Here is a 15,819-nt window from a genome sequence, read left to right on the forward strand (position 1 = left end):
TTCCTTCTCCAGGGGATCTTCCCAACCCAGGGATTGAACCCAGGTCTCCCGCTTTGCAAGCGGATTCTTTACCAGCTGAGCCACAAGGGAAGCCCACTACATTCATATATGTATTAAAAATATTAAGTAACCAGCTTAAATTGGTGACCTTCAGAAACTCAGAGGCTGAGAGCAACAAGAGCTCCTCAGAGGATTCCAATGGACCACTGTTGATTTACTGTCAATGAGTTTAAAGAAAACAGGGATGTCTGGGCTGAGCTGGTAGCCAGATCTCTGAATGGATGTCTTAGACCATGTCCACACGCCACCCCCACCCAAAGCCTCCATCCATCTCCCTGGCCAGGGAGACAGCTCTGGGTTCAAGAAGTCAAGAAGTTCAAGGAATCAAGAAGTCAGATTCAACTCCAATACCAGGTCTTAAGGTCTATGGATTTCATGATCCTTTTTAATTAACAAGACGTCCTTTAGGTCCTGTCCTATAAAAGAACAGGGTCATGTACTTATAATTTCTTCTCTATTCCAATGGAAACTTTTCGATTCTCTTAAAAAGAAAAGAAAAAAAAAAAAAGGACTATGAAATGCTTTCCCTTGGCTAGGCCCTTCTTCAGAGATTGTGAAATATGATTTTTTCCCCCCAGCTTGGAACAATTTGTACATGAAACATCCTGCTTCTTGTTAGTTCTCACATTCAGTTCACTCACTCACACAGTATGCTCTTCATTCTGATGTTTCAAAACCCCACAGTGCATCTGATTTTCTTTCTAGGGGGTGCTGGTGATAAGATTACACTCTCTGATGTTCACTTCAGCTTGCCCCACAATGTTGAACTTGAATTGGGCAGAGAGGATCTACAACAAAATTGCAAAGTATCTTGTAGGGCTGACACTACTTGCAGAGTATCTGGTAGGGCCGACACTCCCTAACACATCTAGGGATGGCTGCCCCAGAGCCCGCTGGCCTCGTGTCAGCCTCGTCTCTCCCCACACTAATCCTGCCCACTAATGGATTTAAAGTGATGCTCCTGAACCCTGCAAATAATTCATCAAGTTCAATATATATGGCCCCTCCCTCAGCTGGGTAGTGACTACTCAGGATCTCTTTAGATTTCCATAAAGCACAGGCCAACCCCTCTTTATTAAAGAGGCTCTTTCGAAATTCCAGCCCAGAGAGGACACCATCCCACTGCCACCAACTTCTTGCTTGTAGACATCTCGCAAACCTAAATAATGTCCATTTTTAACCAAGCTCTTTTCCAAGACTTTCTATTCCTCCCTGCTTCCCTGGTGCTGAAAGTCCATCCAAAACCTTCTTTACAGGCAGAAGGTCAAGTGAGATGTGGAAGCTGGGTGTGCTGGGCTAGCTGGGCTCCACCATTTCCCAGCTGCATCATCCTGAAGTCGCTTTTGGTCTTAGTTTTCTCAGCTGGACCGTGGGAACAACAGTAGCTATCATCACAGGAGAGCTGCATAAGCGAACAGTGCAGAGCACTCATGGAGGTTCAAGTATGAACTCCAAGGCCTACTCCAACTACAGCTGTGAGCAGACATCCTTTGTTATTTCATCTCTCCCTAGGCACGTGGACAGTGGCTTCAGGAGCCCGAGAATAAATCAAGATTATGGCTTCTTCCTGCTGTGCTGGAAGGCATCCCTCAGTCCCATCCTCCAAATTCCTACAGCCCTCCCTAGTAACCGGACCATCCCTCCCCTGAGCACAAAACGCACATGACCATGGGAACGCTTAGCCCTCCTCACAGCTGTGCGCAGGGTGCTTCCTGTCATCTTGTTTGCATCTTCTGTGCTCCCAAGGTCTGCCCTCTCCACCCCACCCTCAGGTCCCAGAGGAGGCTGCAGGTGGTCATTCCGTTTGCATTTGGTTTCTGATCAGTAACGAATAGCTGAATGTTGTTTACACGTCATGAGAACCGTGCCCACCCTTCTGGCACAGCTGGGACTTCCGGGGAGGTAGGGAGGCATTGCTGTCATTCCCATTTTAACAAAGAAGAAATCCAGGCTCTGAGATGCCATTGACTTTCCCCAGCTCCAATTTCTGGGTGGCTCAGATGGTAAACCATCTGCCTGCAATGCAGGAGACCCAGGTTCAATCCCTGGGTCAAGAAGATCCCCTCGCAACCCACTCCAGTATTCTTGCCTGGAAAATTCCATGGATGGAGAAGCCTGGTGGGCTACAGTCTATGGGATTGCAAAGAGAAGGACAGGATTGAGCAACTTCACCTTCACTTTCCCCAGCTCCTGGGCAGGAAGGGGTGAAGCTGGGCCTGGACCTGCCTTCTGACTCCCCGTGTCCACCTCTGCCCACCACAACACAGAGCTTTGAATCTGCTCCATGTGCCCCAAAGGAGAGATTTTCTGGTTTTCGTAGGGAGGAACTGAGCTACAGCCAACAATAACTTTTTACAAGTACACAGGACTTTAGCACATTCCTTGGTTGTCATAAAATTATAGAAGACTTTTAAATAGTTGCAGAAGATACAACTTCTGGCATACTGGAAATATTGTCTTTTTAAAATAAAGTAGCAACAGTTGAAAGAAGTGTAATTTCTAGTATATCATTTATTCTTTTAAATATCCATGAATAGCTAAAGCAATCCTGAGAAAGAAGAACAAAGCTGAACATGTCCTGATTTCAAACTATATGATGAAGCTACAATAATCAAAACAGTATAGTATTGGCATAAAACAGACACACCAATCAATAGAACATAATAAATATTCTAAAAGTTTCTGCATGGCAAAGAGATCATCAACAAAATGAAAAGGCAACTTGTAGTATGGGAAAAAAATATTTGTAAACCCCCTATCTGATAAGGAAGGGGTTAACATTCAAAATATAGAAAGAACTCATATCACTCAATAGTAAAAGTACAAATAATCCAATTTTGAAATGGGCAAAGAACTTAAACAGATATTTTTCCAAAGGAGATATACAAATGGCCAACAGGTAGATGAAGATATATGCTCAATATCACTACACATCATGGAAAGGCAAATCAAACCACAAGATGTCACCTCACACCTGTTAGAATGTCTGTTATCAAGGAGACCAGAGATAAATGCTGACCGGGTTAGAGAAGAGGGTACCGGTGGACACTGATGATGGAAAGTGTAAACTGGAACAGACCCTGTGGAAAACAGTATGGAGGTTCCTCAGATTATTAAAAATATAACACATGATCCAGCAGTCCCATTTCTGGGTATACATCTGAAGGAAACAAAATCATTAACTCAAAGAGATAACTGAAGTCCCATGTTCAGCTCCACCTTCCGCAGGCAAGATGTTAGAAACAATCTCAGTGTCTGTTGACAGATGAATGGATAAATACATATATATGGTATATATATATGGTATAAATACAATGGATTGTTATTCAGCCTTAAAAAAAGAGGAGGTCCTGACATGGATGAACTGGTGGTATTATGCAGGTGAAATAAACCAGACCACATGGTATCATTTATATTGAAATCTAAAAAAAAAAAAGGAAAACTCATAGAAACAGAGAGAAGAAAGGTGGCTGTCAAGTGCGGGGGGGTGGGGGAAATAGGGAGCGGTTGGTAAAAGTGTGAAAACTTTCAGTTATACGATGAATAAGATCTAAGGATCTAACCTATAAATGGTGACTATACAGGCCTCTGGTTTAAACCAATACGTTCAGAAAAAATTTCAGAAAAAATATATTCACTTCAATGCACCTCTCCACAGAAAATACCTTAATACATGATTTTATCATAACCATGTTTCAATTATGTTTGTCCATATTATTTGCATATTTATCTCCTTCCAATAGTTTAACAGATGAGAACAGTTTTCACTGTTAAGCCAATGAACCGATAAGAATTCCTTTCTATCAGGAAGATTTTACCTTATTTTAAATTCAGATAAGTGTGTTTATACATAGTTGATACATAGAATAAATTATGGAATATGCTTATAAAATAAGCCATTAAAATAAGTAAATTCAGGACTAAAATGAGATTGAGGTAAGTCAATTATGTTATGTATGCAGTTTTCAATAAATGAAAATGACCAGATACTAAAGATTTACTCACTGACATTAATCAAGCATGTTAACTGTAGCAGAAACCATTAAGTATCATAAAGGATGGTATTTCTTTGGTAAAAGGGCTTGCATGTGTTTGTGAAGCTCTGTTGTTAAGCTTTGAGTAATTAAAAAAAGAAAAAAAAAGTACTGTATGCAGGAGGAAATGGCAACCCACTCCACTATCCTTGCCTGGAAAATCCCATGGACCAGGGAGCCTGGCAGGCTGCTGTCCACGGGGCCACAAAGAGCTGGACACAACTGAACAACTAAGCACGCACTCACTGTGCATTTTTTAAATTGAGAAGGGGAAAAAATTTCCATTATTCCCTGTTTTCCATGTTTTCTTTGCAACAGTGCCCAATGAATCTGTCCAAATTACTTTAAAAAAATCCTATCACTATGCTAACAAATCCTGATGGTTCCCAACCAGCCATAGGAGGGGGTCTAATCCAGACCTGCAGGATCCAGCCCAAGGGGCCCTAATTACTGCCTTTCACCCTCTGTCCCTCCCTTATCTCCACTCAAGACACATCCCTTCAGCCGTGAAGGGACCTAGTACTCAGCACCTCTTTCTCAGTCTCAGTTCTGCTCCATCCTGCACTCAAGTTTTGGGGACTGGCATCCCACACCTGCTAGCCAATGTGCATCAGAGGAAAACGTCAGAGCAGAAAACCCACCCACAGCTCCTCCTCCATCCCTCTGGGACCTTGCACACAATAGATGCTCATCAACTGTCTGCTGCCCGGATGTCCAGAGAAACTCACAGCATCCTGGCACTTGTTTGTCTCTGACCAGAGGTCCTCGCTGCCGCTGGGCCCTGGGACATGCAGACAGTGAGAATACTGAGCAGACTTGCCCAGCAAATGCTGACTTGACAGCACAGCCTAGACAACAGCACATGTAGCTCTCAAAACAAGCAGAACAAGAACAACAACAGCAAAAGCCCAAGAAACTGCAATGGAGACAAATGTGGAAAATGTGACACCGTCACCATTTCTTTTACCGAGACCCTCAGCCACGGGATCTCAGAAGAGCATCTTTACGTGTTTCTGTTTCCAAAAATACTGCTGGCCTAACCGCCTCAGCCACTCTGAAACCAAGAGAACTAAAGCCGGGTATTGATATTTTCGATTCTAGTTAATCTTTTAAGCGACCTTTGCCTTAAAGCTTCACCAGCCAAGACTGAGCCCCGTGTCCCAGCTGCAGCTCTCAGAATGCCGGCCGTTCCCAAGGCTGTGCTAAGGCCAAGGCTCAGCTAAACTTTCTTTACAGAAGATTTCTTTTCTTATCGATGACATTCTCCAATTGGCGGGGAGGGGGGAAGGAAAAGGAAAAAAACTCTTGTTTCAGATTTAGCTACTTCAATCACAGAAGTGAGACCTGGGGGTGGCTTATATCCTCTGGAGGCTGTTTCTCTTTATAAATCCTAAACATTTAAAAATAACTTTGCCTGTGCTGGAATGTCATTTTCTGGTATTTGGGCTTCTTCCACACGAATCTTTTTGTGACTATGAAGCCATTTCAGTTCTTGGAATTTGCTGGAGACCGATTCCCAAACACAGCGTCCTGGGAGGTGGGAGTGGGTCAATGCAGGGAGAAGACACAAGTCCACTCTGCTTCACAACGCCTTCTTTCCCAGGGTGCTTTCACATTCCCCTCATACCCGGGGAGACTGTGTCCGAACCAGTCAGGGTACTGCAGAGAAAGCTGCAATAACCCTAAATCATTGCAGCTGAGGTCAAAATACACACACACACACACACACTCACTCAGTACCCAAGGCCTGTGAAGAAGTGGGGGGCCGTGCTTGAAAGGTCACACTTCCTGTTTCCTTGCAGTGCTGATGAGCCAGCTGGAGACCTCCCTCGGCCTCAGCAAAAAAAAATGTGTCAGTGAGAAATTAGCAACAGATTCCCAGGATTACTGGAGAAACGCTGGTAATGTCAGTACATGGTACACTGTCAGGGATTCAACAGGAATTCTCAAGCAGGCCCTTTGAGAGTGCAAGTGACAAGGCTGGCCTAGTGGTTAGGACTCCACACTCTCACTGAGGGTTCAATCCCTTGTCAGGGAACAAACATGCTGCTTGCCAAAAAAATTTAAAAATAAAGTGCAGGTGGTGAAAAGGCAAGGCCAGCTGATGAGGACTTGAGGCTGTTGGGGAGGGAATGTTGGAATTTAGCTTCCCTAAACTGCCCCAACAACACAAGAGATGACTCTACACGTGGGCATCACCAAATGGCCAAATTCAGATTGATTATATTCTTTGCAGCCGAAGATGGAGAAGTTCTATACAGTCAGCAAAAACAAGACCGGGAGTTGACTGTGGCTCAGATCATGAACACCTTATTGCAAAATTTAGACTTAAAATGAAGAAAGTAGGGAAAACCAATAGATCAATCATGAGTCTGAATGAAAAGTCGCTCAGTCGTGTCTGACTCTCTGTGACCCCATGGACTACATAGTCCATGGAATTCTCCAGGTCAGAACAGTAGAGTAGGTAGCCTTTCCCTTCTTAAAGGGATCTTCCCAACCCAGGGATCAAACCCTGGTCTCCTGCATTGCAGGTGGATTCTTCACCAGCTGAGCCACAAGGGAAGCCCAGGATATGACCTAAATCAAAGCCCTTATGATTATACAGTAGAAGTGACAAATAGGTTCAAGGAATTAGATTTGATAGACAGAATGTCTGAAGAACTAGGGACACAGGTATGTAATATTGTACAGGAGGTGGTGATCAAAACCATCCCCATGAAAAAGAAATGCAAAAAGGCAAAATGGTTGTCTGAGGAGGCCTCAAAAATAGCTGAGAAGAGAAGATAAGCAAAAGGCAAAGGAGAAAAGGAAAGCTGTATCTATCTGCATGCAGAGTTCCAAAGAATAGCAAGGAGGGATAAGAAAACTTTTATAAGTGATCAATGCAAAGAAACAGAGGAAAACAATAAAAGGGAAAGACTCTTGAGATCTCTTCAAGAAAATTAGATATCAAAGGAACATTTCATGCAAAGATGGGCACAACAAAAGACAGAAACGGTATGGACCTAACAGAAGTAGAAGATATTAAGAACAGGTGGCAAGAATTCACAGAAGAACTATACAAAAAAGATCTTCATGACCCAGATAATCACAATGGTATGATCACTCACCTAGAGCCAGACATCCTGGAATGAGAAATCAAGTGGGCCTTAGGAAGCATCACTATGAACAAAGCTAGGGGAGGTGATGGAATTTCAGCCGAGCTATTTCAAATCCTAAAAGAAGATGCTGTGAAAGTGCTGCACTCAATATGCCAGCAAATTTGGAAAACTCAGCAGTGGCTACAGGACTGGAAAAGGTCAGTTTTCATTCCAATCTCAAAGAAAGGCAATGCCAAAGAATGCTCAAACTACCTCACAATTGCACTCATCTCACATGCTAGCAAAGTAATGCTCAAAATTTTCCCAGTCAGGCTTCAGCAATACATGAACCAAGAACTACCAGATGTTCAAGCTGGATTTAGAAAAGGCAGAGGAACCAGAGATCAAATTGACAACATCTGTTGGGTTATAGAAAAACCAAGAGAGTTCCAGAAAATCATCTACTTATGCTTTATTGACTATGTTAAAGCCCTTGACTGTGTGGATCACAACTAACTGGAAAAATCTTAAAGAGATGGGAATACCAGGTATTGCTGAGAAATCTGTATGCAGGTCAAGAAGCAAGAGTTAGAACTGGACATGGGACAACGGACTGGTTCCAAATTGGGAAAGAAGTACATCAAGGATGGATATTGTCACCCTGCTCATTTAATATAGAGTACATCATGGGAAATGCTGGGCTAGATAAAGTACAAGCTGGAACAAAGATTGCTGGGAGAAATATCAATAACCTCAGATATGCAAATGACACCACCCTTATGGCAGAATTAAAGAGTCTTTTGATGAAAGTGAAAGAGGAGAGTGAAAAAGCTGGCTTAAAACTCAACATTTAAAAAACGAAGATCATGACATGCAGTCCCATCACTTCATGGCAAATAGGTGGAGAAAGAATGGATACAGTGAGAGACTTTATTTTCTTGGTCTCCAAAATCACTATAGATGGTGACTGCAGCCATGAAATTAAAAGACACTTGCTCCCTGGAAGAAAAGTTATGACCAACCTAGACAGCATATTAAAAAGCAGAGACATTACTTTGCTGACAAAGGTCTGTCTAGTCAAAGCTATGGTTTTTCCAGTAGTCATGTATGGATGTGAGAGTTGGACCATAAAGAAAGCTAAGTGCCAAAGAATTGATGCTTTTTAACTGTGGTGTGGGAGATGACTCTTGAGAGTCCCTTGGACTGCAAGGAGATCCAACCAGTCCATCCTAAAGGAAATCCGTCCTCAGTATTCATTGGAAAGACTGATGCTGAAGCTGAAGCCCCAATACTTTGGCCACCTGATGCAAAGAACTGACTCACTGGAAAAGACCTTGATGCTGAGAAAGACTGAGGGAGGGAGGAGAAGGGGACAACAGAGGATGAGATGGTTGGATGGCATCACGGATTCAGTGGGCAAGAGTTTGAACAACTCAGAGACTTGGTGATGGACAGGGAAGCCTGGCATGCTGCAATTCATGCTGTAGCAGAGTCAGACACGATTGAGCTACTGAACGGAACTGAAAGTGCCCCATATCCCCAGGTCCAGGCACACTGACAACCCACTGCTCCTGTCTTCCCAGCCAAGCCCTCCAGTGTCCTGGTACAGACAGCACGGGCCCTTCCCCTGCCCCTCCAGGCCACCCATCACCCAGCCTGACCTCCTCCTCACGACCCATGTGCTCTCTCCTCAAGTCACCATGGTAACCTCCCAGTGACCTGGGTCATCTCTCTCCTGCAGACACTGTTGTTCAGGATGTCCTTTCATTTTTCCCTTCTGCTCAGCCAAACAATATTCTGGGTTCTTTTTTTAATTTTCATTGGAGTATAGTTAATTTACAGTGTTATATTAGTTTAAGGTGCACAGCAAAATGAATCACTTATATATATATATCTCCATTCTTTTTCAGAGTCTTTTTCTATATAGATTAGAAAATATTGAGTAGAGTTCCCTTTGCTATATAGTAGGCCCTTTTTCATTATCTATTTTATTTATAGTAGTGTGTATGAACCTTGAAATTATAATACTAAGTGGAGTGAGTCACAAAAAGACAAATAGCACATGATATCACTTATATGTGGGATCTAATTTTAAAATGATACAAATGAACCTTTTTACAAAGAGAAACAGACTCACAGATCTTGATATTTCAAGTGCTTAGTTGCTCAGTCATGTCTGACTCTTTGCGACCCCATGGACTGTAGCCTGCCAGGCTTCTCTGTCCATGGGATTCTCCAGGCAAGAAGACTGGAGTCAGCTGCCATAAGCTCCTCCAGGGGATCTTCCCAAACCAGGGATCGAACCCAGGTCTTCCTCATTGCAGGCGGATTCCTTACCATCTGAGCCAACAGGGAAGCCCAAGAAGACTGGAGCAGGTAGCCTATCCCTTCTCCAGAGGATCTTCCCGACCCAGGAATCAAACCGGGGTCTCCTGCATTGCAGGTGGATTCTTTACCAACTCAGCTACCAGGGAAGCTACTGTGCATGCTTTCAAGTCCCCAGCTGAACTGTCTAGATAAACACACAATCACACAGATGGGGGTCTTTCCATCTGTGGCCATGAGCTCCAGGTGGATTCACACCAGGGGATCACGCCGCATCTGCCTCTCCCTGGAGGTCTCCTCACTCTTTCTCTTTTTCCTCAAACTAACAAGACCTCCTGCACCATGAAAGTCTCACCTGAAGACTTCACTTCCAATTTCACAAAGAAAATAGAAGCAATCACAAGAAAATGCCTCTTCTGAGCACCACACGTGTCTGTCATGTAGTCCATCCCCACCAGTAACTATCTGTGTTCCTCTCTAAACAACCGCACCTGTACACAAACACCTCTCCCTCACCTACTCAAGACACAGTCCCAGCAACCCTCTGTCCTATATTAACATTTTTTCCTCTCTACTAGACCATCCCCACGGATGTATAAACAAAGCTAATGCATCTAACTAAAAACAAATTCTCTCAGCCTGACTTACCCCACCAGATCACATCAGTTCAGATCAGTCACTCAGTCGTGTCTGACTCTTTGCAACCCCATGAATCGCAGCACGCCAGGCCTCCCTGTCCATCACCAACTCCCGGAGTTCACTCAGACTCACGTCCATTGAGTCAGTGATGCCATCCAGCCATCTCATCCTCTGTCGTCCCCTGCTCCTCCTGCCCCCAATCCGTCCCAGCATCAGAGTCTTTTCCAATGAGTCAACTCTTCACATGAGGTGACCAAAGTACTGGAGTTTCAGCTTTAGCATCATTCCTTCCAAATAAATCCCAGGGCGGATCTCCTTCAGAATGGACTGGTTGGATCTCCTTGCAGTTCAAGGGACTCTCAAGAGTCTTCTCCAACACCACAGTTCAAAAGCATCAATTCTTCGGCGCTCAGCCTTCTTCACAGTCCAACTCTCACATCCATACATGACCACAGGAAAAACCATAGCCTTGACTAGACAGACCTTTGTTGGCAAAGTAACGTCTCTGCTTTTGAATATGCTATCTAGGTTGGTCATAACTTTCCTTCCAAGGAGTAAGCATCTTTTAATTTCATGGCTGCAGTCACCATCTGCAGTGATTTTGGAGCCCAGAAAAATAAAGTCTGACACTGTTTCCACTGTTTGCCCATCTATTTCCCATGAAGTGGTGGGACCGGATGCCATGATCTTCATTTTCTGAATGTTGAGCTTTAAGCCAACTTCTGCACTCTCCACTTTCACTTTCATCAAGAGGCTTTGGAGTTCCTCTTCACTTTCTGCCATAAGGGTGGTGTCATCTGCATATCTGAGGTTATTGATATTTCAATATCAATATTGAACCCCACCAGATACCACCCCATATTCTGTTCCCCTTGGCAGCAAACCTCCTCCAAACTGTTGTCAACAATCTCTGTCTCAGATTCTTCCCTCCATCTGTCCCTCCAAACCCATTCTCCTTGGCCTTGGTTGCCATAGCCACCAGACCCACATGACTTTTTGCTGTTTTTATTGAAGTCACCAATGACCCGCATGGCACTCATTCAAGAGTCAGTTCTCCGTCTCCACCTCACTTGGCCCGTCCACACACTGGGCACAGCTCATCATTCCCTCCTTCTGAAATGACTGCATGTGGCTTTCAGGCAGACTCACCCCTGGATTTCCCCCTTTCTGCCTGGGGGTTGCTTCTTGGTGCTCCGAAAGCTGGAAAGTCCCAGGACCCAATCTTGAAAACTCTTCTATCCCCAGGATCTTATCTGACCTTATTCCTTTAATAACCACAGACCAAAGATCTCCGTTGTATCTCCAGCTCAGACCACCGTCTTCAACTACCAGATCTGGATATACCTGTCACTCAGCCTCTCCATTTGGGGGTCTTACAATCTCAAATGCAATCTGTTCAAAATAGAACCCCTTCTGGCACCACACCCTTGCCACTGCCCTGGCGGAGTTCCCCATCTCAGGTGGTGGCAACTCTCCAGTTAAGCTAAAATTGTTGCTATCATGATGGACTTTCACTTCTTCTCAAGCCCTACATCCGTTCTGCCACGACACCTTAAGGGCTCTTTCTTCAAAATATATCCAGAATGTGACCACTTCCTGCTTTTCATGGCTACCAATGGAGCAGGCCACTGAACTATCTCTTGCTGAATTACTACAGTGATTTTATCTAATGACCTCTAAGTGGCCTCCTGGTCTTCCCCTATCCTCTAACATCAGTGCCGGAATGAGCCAATTAAAACAGATCCTGTCCCTTCTCTGCTTAAACCCTGCACTGATTTTCAAACCTAGAATTCCTCCAACGGTCCACGATGCTAAAACATGGTCAGTTCTCCACTGTCTCCTGACCACCCCACACCACCTGACTGCCTCTCAGTGCTCCTGGACTCTGGGCCTTCACACATACATCTTCTTCTAACTCCAATTCTCTTGTCCCAGATGCTAACTGGCTAATGCCCAGTTCAGTTCAGTCACTCAGTCATGTCCGACTCTTTGCGACCCCATGGACTATACCATGCCAAGCCTCCCTGTCCATCACCAACTCTCGGAGTTTACTCAAACACATGCCCATTGAGCAGGTGATACCATCCAACCATCTCATCCTCTGTCATCCCCTTCTCCTGACCTTATTCCTTTTCAAATGGGTCAGCTCTTCTCATCAGGTGGCCAAAGTATTGGAGTTTCAGCTTCAACATCAGTCCTTCCAATGAACACCCAGGACTGATCTCCTTTAGGATGGACTGGTTGGATCTCCTTGCAGTCCAAGGGACCCTCAAGAGTCTTCTCCAACACCACAGTTCAAAAGCATCAATTCTTCAGTGCTCAGCTTTCTTTATAGTCCAACTCTCACATCCATACATGACTACTGGAAAAACCATAGTCTTGACTGGACAGACCTTCGTTGGCAAAGTCCCACGGTTCTTAAATCCCTGTTTAAATGTCAGCTTTTTAACGAGACCTCCCAGAGCACTCCATTTAAAACTCCACCCCTCTAGAGCTGGTAGCTTTTTATTTTCTCCACGACACTTACGCCTGGGAATGAAACATAAAATTCACTCCCTCACGCGGTGGAGCAGACACGGTCTGTCTCTTGGTGCCTGTCCCCACCCTCACATTCCACTCATATCCCGCCATCCGGGAACTTCCAAGAAAGCAGAAGCGTTGGAGCAGCACCGGGCACACAATGCAAGTGGCTCAATCCATCTCTTCTAGGTGAATCCATGAATCATGGAAACCCTAGAGACACCACTTTGATTTTCTAAACCTGTTTCCCAGTCTACAAAACCAGACTGGCAATATCAACCTCAGGAGGTTGTTAAAAGCAATAAATGAGGACCTGGGTGGAAATCTTCATAAAATATTAATTACTACAATCACTTAACATAATATGCTAAGGACCATCCTCAATATTCATTAAGGGGAAGCAAACTAGGCAACAGCTTACATGGTGTGGTTTAAGAGGTTTAGAAAAACTCATTCAGGGTCTTTCCCAACAACTGCCTGAGATTCCACCTAAAAGACATAAATGAAAGTTTTCAAGCTTTCCTTTTCCAAATTCAAAGTTACCTCTGAAATGTCCTGATGGGAGGAGAGGAACGGTCTTCCGGCCAAATTCCAGGGTTCCCAGAGGCTCAGCTGGCTCGCCCTCTCATGGCAGGACGCCCTCCTGGAGAAGGGGAGGAGGTCTCTGGCACTGGGGTCCCTGCAGACCTGGGGGATGGGGAGAACACCAGACTCCGCCAAATGCTGACCACCTGGGGACAGGAGAAGGGTGCAGGAGCTTAGTGAGCAGGTCTGGGTAGGGGGGGGGAGGGGGACAGCAACCATGAACATGCCCACGCAGCACCCTCCTGGCATCAGCCTTTCCAATCTCCAACCCAAGAGGGAAAGCCTGTGAAATAACCACTGAAGTCTAGGCAGATTAATCTATGAAATTATTACAGTTCACTGGAAGAGGAGCTGAGGCTTATGCTGTAAGTAACCAAGCTCCACCACGAGGTTAACAGATACATTTGCCAACACAGACAATTTTCAGATGACAAAGTGTCCCTGGTCTTCCTTTCCACCCCATCTTTTCCCAATCACAGCTATACAGGTTTGCCCTAACTGGACTCCTACAGGGAGAGGTTTAGGTCCATAGAATAGCAACATAGAGCAAGACTGCATGAACTGCAGACCCCAGTGTAACTACTAAGGAGATAACTGAAAAATGAATAAAGAATGAACTACAGAATTAAAAAGGCAGATTAGAAACTAACACTAAAGAAGGCAAAATAGAGGAATAAAGGAACGCAAATGACACAGATCCATAGGGAAAAACAGCAAAACCACAGATATAAATTCTATCTCATCAGTAACTGTACTAAATAGTCTAAACACTCCAATCAAATGGCAGAAATGGGTACAATGGATAAAGAACATATGCTGTCAAAGGAGACCCACTTCAAAACAGCATCAAAGAGTAAAACCCTTATAAATTCAATAAGCTATACAATATTTATATGTTGAAAATTACCAAAACATCATTACAAGAAATTAAAAACTAAGTAAATAGACATCCTGTGCTCAAGGACTGAAAGACAATACCGTTAAGAGAGCAATACTTCCCATATTGATCTTCAGGTTCAATGCAATCTCTGTTAAAATTTCAGCTTTCTTTTTTACAAAAATAGACAAGTTGTTCCTAAAATTCATATAGAAATCCAAGACACATAGAGACAAAACAACCTTAAAAAGGAAAAGCAAAGTTGGAGAATTCACATTTACTGATGTCAAAAAAAAAAAAAAAGCTACCATAATCAAGATAGTGCACTAGTGGGATAAAGACACACAGAAAAGGAAAATGGCTTAGAACTGACGTTCAGAAATAAACCCACATATTTATGTTTAACTGATTTTTGACAAGACTGCCATGACAATCCAGAGAGTAAATGATAGCTTTTCAGAAAATAGTACTGACATTCAAAAAATGAATCTCTACACAGACCTTATACCTTCCACAAAAATTAACTCAAAATGGATTGTAGACCTAAATGTAAGAACCAAAAATTACAAAACTCCTGGAAGAAATCATAGCAGTAAATCTTTGTAATCTTTCCATACTAGTTTCTTAGATATATCTCCAAAGCACATACAACAAAAGAAAAAGAGGTAAGTTGGAACTCAATCAAAATTTTAAAATTTTGTGTACTACTGACAACCATCAATAAAGTAAAATCAGCCCACAGAAGGGGAGAAAATATACACAAATCCATCTATCTGATATAGACATTATACATACCTGATAAAGATGTATTCAAATTATATAATGAACACATTCAAATCAACAATAAAAAGCGAAATAACCCAAATAAATAATGGGCAAAAGATGTAAACAGACATTTCTCCAAAAAAAGATATCCAATTGGCCAACAAGCACATTTAAAAAATGCTCAACATGATTATTCAGCTTAGGAAAGGCAAATCAAATGAGATATCATGTCATACCCACTAGGATGACTAGAATCAAAGACAGAAGACAACAAGTGTAGGTGCAAATGTGAATTCTGAACCCTTACATCTCACGTTGCTACTGGGAACTTAGTGGTACAGCTACTTTGAGAAATTGGCAGTTCGTCAAAGTGTGAAACACAGAGTCACGTATAACCCAGCAATTTCACACCTAGGTATGCACCCAAGAGGATGGAAAACAAACGTCCGCACAAAAACCTGTATGTGAATGTTTGCAGCAGCATCACTCAAAATAGTCAATAAGTGGAAACAACCCAAATGTCCATCCACTGGGGAATGTGGTTTGTCCACACATGGAGTTGGAATGCTACAATAAGGAGGAACTATGAGCACATCCCAGGTGGCTCAGCGGTAAAGAATCTGCCTACAATGCAGGAGACCTGGGTTCGATCTCTGGGTCAGGAAGGTCTCCTGGAGAAGGAAATGGTAACCCACTCCAGTGTTCTTGCTGGGGAAATCCCACAGATGGAGGAGCCTGGCAGACTACAGTCCACAGAGTTGCAAAGAGTTGGACACAACTTAGCAACTAAACACACACATGAATGCATCATGCTAAGTTAAAAAAAAAAGAAAAAGTCAAGCAAAAAAGCTACAAAATGCAAGAAAATTTATACATGAAATGTCCAGAAAAGGCAAATCCAGAGAGACAGAAAGCAGACTGATGGTCTCCAGGG

The 15,819-nt window shown here is 43.5% G+C and overlaps 1 protein-coding gene across 4 annotated transcripts in view; it reads right to left on the minus strand.

Annotated features, from left to right (window-relative positions):
* The window catches only part of RNF144A (ring finger protein 144A), a 132,108-nt gene that overhangs the window by 84,334 nt on the left and 31,955 nt on the right, over positions 1 to 15,819 (minus strand). For 3 of the 4 annotated variants that reach the window (XM_025261608.3, XM_044926289.2, XM_025261607.3), the window contains exon 2: positions 13,202 to 13,389. The exons of the other annotated variant lie outside the window; for it this stretch is intronic. The gene's annotated coding sequence lies outside the window, so the exon portion shown is untranslated. The remainder of the gene's footprint in view (positions 1 to 13,201; positions 13,390 to 15,819) is intronic. 4 annotated transcript variants of the gene reach the window in all.

The sequence above is a fragment of the Bubalus bubalis genome, chromosome 12, assembly GCF_019923935.1.
Source record: "Bubalus bubalis isolate 160015118507 breed Murrah chromosome 12, NDDB_SH_1, whole genome shotgun sequence".
Taxonomy (NCBI): domain Eukaryota; kingdom Metazoa; phylum Chordata; class Mammalia; order Artiodactyla; family Bovidae; genus Bubalus; species Bubalus bubalis.